This window comes from Barbus barbus, assembly GCF_936440315.1.
Source record: "Barbus barbus genome assembly, chromosome: 32".
NCBI lineage: Eukaryota > Metazoa > Chordata > Actinopteri > Cypriniformes > Cyprinidae > Barbus > Barbus barbus.
Genome location: NC_136760.1, coordinates 20,378,455 through 20,384,796, shown reverse-complemented (window position 1 = coordinate 20,384,796; position 6,342 = coordinate 20,378,455). Strand labels below are relative to the sequence as shown.

Here is a 6,342-nt window from a genome sequence, read left to right as displayed (position 1 = left end):
GGCTTTCATTCTGCATTACATCTTTAAATAGAATTTTGAGCAGCCTTAATTTAGCTGTGTAATGACGCATAAAAACAGCTTATGATGCAAAGCACTGCATCTCACGATGCAATGTGCTTGACCTTGCAAATATCAAATTTCTTGATTCATTATTTAATTTTAAAAATGCTAATTTTTCAATTTATCATACAACATGATAAAATCATTTTTAAAATGTGGAATAATTACAATTAATTATTCTACCAGGGTTCCAAACATATCTTGTAATGGTCAGCCAAGTAGAAGCATTCAAGCTCAGTTTCCAGTAAAGTTTCCCCCTCATGATCCTCTAGGCCTGCTGTTTGTTGTATTACAGAATATTATAGCTGTAACTATCTTTCGTGGACTTCCAATTGCACCTATGTGTCGTGACTAAGTGAATAAACATGACCTAAACTCAATGCCTCAGATTTCTCAGTAACATCTTGGGCGGCTTTGCATGATTTTCAAAATGAGTCACTATTTCTATTTTGGCATTCACGTGTTATCAAAAGACGCTCTACTCAAAAGTTGATCATTCTATTCTCTGCCAAAAGGTAATGTAGAGAATTTCTTTAATCTCCTTTTTAAAGATTCCTATACACTAGCTGTCATCCCAGTAATATATCTCTTAAAACTGAAATTGACCTCATAAAGAGTGACATTCATGAACTAATTTGACTGGGTACAGTATTTTGTGAATGGAATTTTCTATTAAACGAAAGGGCTGACAGAACTGCTTGTGTAATGAGTAATGCATAAGTGGAGGGTTAAGTCAAGGGAAGTCTAACTCAAGTCTAGTATGAGGCGTTTGGTGAAGGCACTTCCAGGTAAAGCTTTCCTTAGAATAGCACCTTTGACAGTCATGAGTAGCCAGTAAAAAACCCTTGAGTGGGGAGGAAAGCCACGCAGCTGTGTTGATGGTCCTAATGTCTCACAGCAGACTGAAACCCAGGATGTAGTGCAGGAGTTTGTTCCTGTTGGCCTGAGGTAAAAAAGTGCTGCTCAGCTCCAGACGGCACACACCACCCTCTCGTCTCTCTTTAAGCACCTATGAAGCACAAAAAACAAATTCACTTCAGTACTTCCACAGGAAGTTCTTCAGACCGAAAAAAGGAGAAGAATATTAAGCGCACATTCAATTCATTTTCTTGTTTTAAATCATTTAGACCAGTGGATTTCTTTCCTTTTCTGTCTTTAGAGATGCAACAATGTTATTTTCATGTTACGACTAATAACCAATAAATGGCTTTTAATATTACTTTATTATACACTCACAAATAAGTCACTTTTAAATGCTAGAAGTGGCGTTGTAGTATTTACTATTATAGCATTTATAATATTTTGAATTAGATTTTATTTGTATATTTTCAGTTTTTAATTTTTTATCTTAGTAAATTTCTTAAGTGCTTATTTTAATTAGTTTTTTTTCTTTAAATATTTATATTTAGTCTTCATTTATATTTTAGTAATTTTAGTACTTAATTTTAAACTTAATTTCAATTCACTTTTCTAATTTTCCTCTAATATTTATATTTCATTTTATTTTATTTTAGCTTTATTGATTATTTATATCTCTTTCAGTTTTCATTTTCACTTGCAGTTTTGTTAAATATAAGAAAATCAAGAAATGAGAAAAAAGAAATGAAATAAGAAAAAAGGAAAGAACACTGCAGGTTAACATTGTTCTGTACACTTTGCAATAAAGGCCTACAAAAACATTTTAAACATACAAAATGGCTTTTAAAATATTCAAAGATTTAATACAATTAACTGCAATATTGCTTTACAAGGGTTAGTTCAAAATAATTGACTGACTCTCATATGTTGTTTAATTTATTTTTTACTTTATTTTTTTTTATCTATGAAACAAAAGAAAAAATGAGACAATATAGTTTAAAACTTTAAAATAAACTGCCTAAGTATTAAAAAAAGCAGCCCATACAGCATTTTCTGAAAGTCATGGCTTTGTTGACTGCATTGATGATGCAAGAAGTGGAGAATAAGAAACGTACATTGCCTCATTTGAACATGAGGAAAAACAACTGAGTAAGCAGCCACAATTCACGCTCACTTACAGGATTTATCATCATTTATAGTTTAGACCTAAGCACAAATGTCACGTGACTGTGCACTCACCCCCAGCTCTTTAAATGTTCTCACTGTATTCTTTACGAGGTAGTGTGTGGCACTCTCTCCTAAAAAAACCCACAAAAAAAACCCCACACACACAACGTCATCGTCAATATCAATACATCCAATACGTTCATATATAGAAACTTTTCATGTAAGATTATAACTCCGAGTTTAACATACGAAGATATGAACTAACTACGAATACAGGACAAGATGGCAAAATAGATAAAAATAACTTAAAAGATAAACATGACAGTGCAGGGGAAGAATCATTAAGGGGAATAATACGTTTTGGGTTTTCTTTAAGGTGGGAGAGGAAAAGCACACTCAAATAGAGAAGTGGAAAGGGCCAGTGGCTCACCATATGCAGCCACTCCTCTCTCTGTGCGTGTTAGCAGATACTTGAAGAGCTTATCTGTGTACTCTCTCTCTGACATGGGCGAACTCAGGCTGTGTACAAAGATAGCTGCACCACTGTAGGCCTCCAGCACCGGAGTGAGAATCCTCTGCAGAAAAGTATAAAATTCCTGGTGCTCAGCTGATGGGCTCACCTAAAATAAAACAAAATAAGCGTGATAGGTTTTAACAGTAAGTAATGGCAATATTTAGTAGCTTTGTAGTGGGCTGTTGGAGCATCATGCTACAAGGGAATGTTTTTTTTTTTTTTTTTTATAACCTGAAATATAGACAATTTTCATAAATTGTCATGCTTTTTATAGCTTTATAGTGTTGTCAAAAGTACCGACCACGGTACCATTCGGTACTGAAATTTTAAAAACGTCCATTTCCTGCTAAGATTTGAGCTCTGTTGAGCAGATTCTTAAACAGCGCTGATTTGGAAGATTCAAAATCTTGAATCTTGGTCATTGTGTTCATGCGCACAATAGATACATCTGTGACTGGTTTCAATGATCAATGAAGCGCTCGGTGAAGATCAAATCGTATGAGAATTTTAACTATAGAAATACTTTGTATGAAAATGAGAAATTCTCATTTGAAACCAAAGCATGAAGAAATAAATTGTATAAAATGCAGTAATTTCAAAAAGGCCCACATATAAAATAAATTAATAAACTAATAAATAAGTGATAAGTAATGACTTTACACACAGAAGCTGCATATGAAGTGGCATTAGATATTTAAACAGACTGTTTAATGCAGCTCAAGGGTGGCATGAATGCACTTAAAGACATTATAATTGCATGAATAATGTTATGAGATGTTTTAAATATAACATTTTGAACACAGGAATATGCAAATGAAAATGGCTATGAAAATTCTGCTGCGATTTGTAGCAGAAATCAGTCTCTCCACCCAAACAAAAAAGGTTATCTGAATAATGATCTGTAAGAAAAAGTGATGTGGACGTAGAAGATCTTGATGAAGATGTTGATTGCAGCATAGCAGTGACAAATTACACGTAGTACCTTGGGTTTAACGGAGTCAGAATGAAGCCCGAACATCCTAAGCTCAAACCTTTTATACCGTAACAGTTTACTGCCATTAATGTAAATTGCTCCTGTCGTAACAGCTTTGTTCTGTATGTTAATGAAGTTCTCACACCTAAATGTCTCAGATGGTTCTTGTGTCCCACACCCATTCCCATTCTACAACTGGTCACCATTTACTCAGGATGTGATCATACCAAATGATGCAGAAACAACATAACTGTTGACTTTTTTCTTCTCAATAATAATTAAGCCATTTTGGGAAATAAGCATGATCAAACATATATTGTGGAGTGGAATCTGGGTCAGGGCAGACTACAGTTTCTTACAGATCTGTGCTGAGCACTTTATCCAGAAGATGGTTTAGCAACATTCATGCACCATCCTTTCAGTGATTCAAAAAAGGACAGCTATGGGCTGATCGTAAAACGCTTAGAAATGAGTACTAATGAGTACATAAATGAAAACTAACACTGAAGTCTGATGATGTTCCATAAAAATAAAAATAAAAGAAATATGATGCAGGCACCATTACAGTTACCATTAAAACCAGTACAATTCCCATTATGACCAATAAAACCATTAAAATTTCTGTTATGTTTGCAGTTGTTTTTTTCTCCAGTCGGGCTAAAATGGCTGTTGCCGGCAATCATACCATAAACATTTTAGAAAAACGCTGCATTTATTTGCACACATATTTGCACACATATGCATCTTTTTTGGTTTTGGAGGTTATCCCAACTTCAAATTTTCCCTTGATTATATTCTTGTTTTCATTAAGACATAGTATGTCTGTTTGCAAAAAAAAAAAAATAATAATAAAAAAAATAAATAAATAAATAAATAAATATAAATATATATATATATATATATATATATATATATAAAAAAAAATTTATGCAAACAGACATACTATTTACAGGTGACAAATTAAATCTCTCTCTCTCTATATTTTTATAAAGAAATTGTTTTGCTTATTGCCTTACTTAAAAAATCTACAATATTAAGATTGCTAAAACGCTTTTATTTAAAAAAGCAGCTTATATGATTTATTGAAACAACAATGCATACAGTGGCATCTCATCAACATTCCCTCCTAAAGTTACTCCGGAGACTATTTAAAAGCCTACAGAAGCCTGGAGGGGTACAAATGGACGAAATCCATTTAATGCAGCTCAGAACTCTACACTATTGATAGTGCCATAGTGACACCCAGTGGACAACGGTAATAGCAGCTGTTAGAAGGATGCCTGCAAAAAAACAAAAGATCAGTCATTTAGATACATCAAGATGTGGAATTATTTTATGATGGATGCAAATATCCAAACAAGCAGCTAATTCTTTAGTTGTGCATTCTTACTCAGTGACAGGGTTGATGCAGAATTTCCAGGCTCTGAGTCTGGGATAAAAACAATCATTTGACTTTAGAGTGCAGTCATGAATTTGTTTTCATATAACAATAAAGAAACATGAGCTTAGAAAACTTTGATTAAATAAACTTACCAGATTTGTACTCTCCATCGCAACCGATATCTTAAAAAAAGACAAAAATCAATTTAATACATATCTATTACTACATGATAAAGTAATTACAAATGACTGCTTTTGACTCACATTCTTGGTCACGGGCACACTTCTTTTTTTCTTCTATAGGAGAAACAGGTATTCTGATATATAAATCAAAAATTGAACATTTTTATTTCCAGTGCTGAAATTTCTTTGACACTTGTTACCTGTATAAAGCATCTCATTAGATTCTGTCACACATGAGAGTTCAGTGTCTACCGGCCACTTGATGCACGTCTTGCGATCTCTATGGTCTATGTGACATGACTGGGTTTGACGACCAGTTGAACAAATTGGACCACGTCCATCCATCACCTTAAAGCAAGACACTTTTTCTGCAGTCTCTATAAATGCCACTGCAAAGTTGTTGCACGTTCCTACAAGAACAAAACAGAATTTGAGTTGCTAATTTAACAGCAAAAAGTTTTCAAAGATGTAACCTGTACAAGAGTCACACTATCATAAGGCCCTCAATTTAATATATAGCTTACTGTTTATTGTTAACAATGCACTGCACTGTTCAGAACAGACATAATAGACATCAGATGTAAAATGAACCGTAATGTAATGCAGAGATGGTTTTCAAGTAGAAAAATATACAGCTACTTTATTAAAGTTGGTTCTGTCAGAACCACAGAAAATGTGAGCTGCTGAAGCAAAACTTTTAACACCTTGCTATAAGGTTTTAGAACATTCTAGATGGTTCTGGACCCAGTTTTATCATTCACCAGATGAAAAAACACCACAACATAGCCACATGATACAATATCTGTTTCACAAATGGTGCAAATGCTTTAGCAAGCACCAGTAGATATATGAAAAGACATGCGGTTTTGTGGTCTGTGAAACCTTTTACTTTTATATAACCTTTACATACACAAAAACAACACCTGTCGCTGGTGCATGTTCCCTCAGGTACAAAAGCTACATCTTTGTACCTTACTTACCCCTAAATTATATATAGCCTATTAGTACTTTACAAATACATGATAGTGCCTCATGAAGAGGTACTGCCCCAGTGAAATTTTATTTTTTCTGAGAATGTAAGGTGCAGTGAAATACAGATTGTTTTTAAAGACATAAAACTAAACAAAATGGCCAAATAACTTAATGTTATGACAGTTACATATGCCAATATATAAAAAAAATGTAAAAGGAAATTACCATTTTGTAA

The 6,342-nt window shown here is 33.6% G+C and overlaps 1 long non-coding RNA gene across 1 annotated transcript; it reads right to left on the bottom strand.

Annotated features, from left to right (window-relative positions):
- Positions 1-705: 705 nt before the first annotated feature.
- Positions 706-2,567, bottom strand: LOC306852675. Its single transcript, XR_013782659.1, has 3 exons — positions 2,516-2,567; positions 2,158-2,216; positions 706-1,069 (listed from the first exon to the last, which is right to left on the bottom strand). It is a non-coding gene; the product is annotated as an uncharacterized lncRNA (long non-coding RNA).
- Between the last annotated feature and the right edge of the window lie 3,775 nt (positions 2,568-6,342).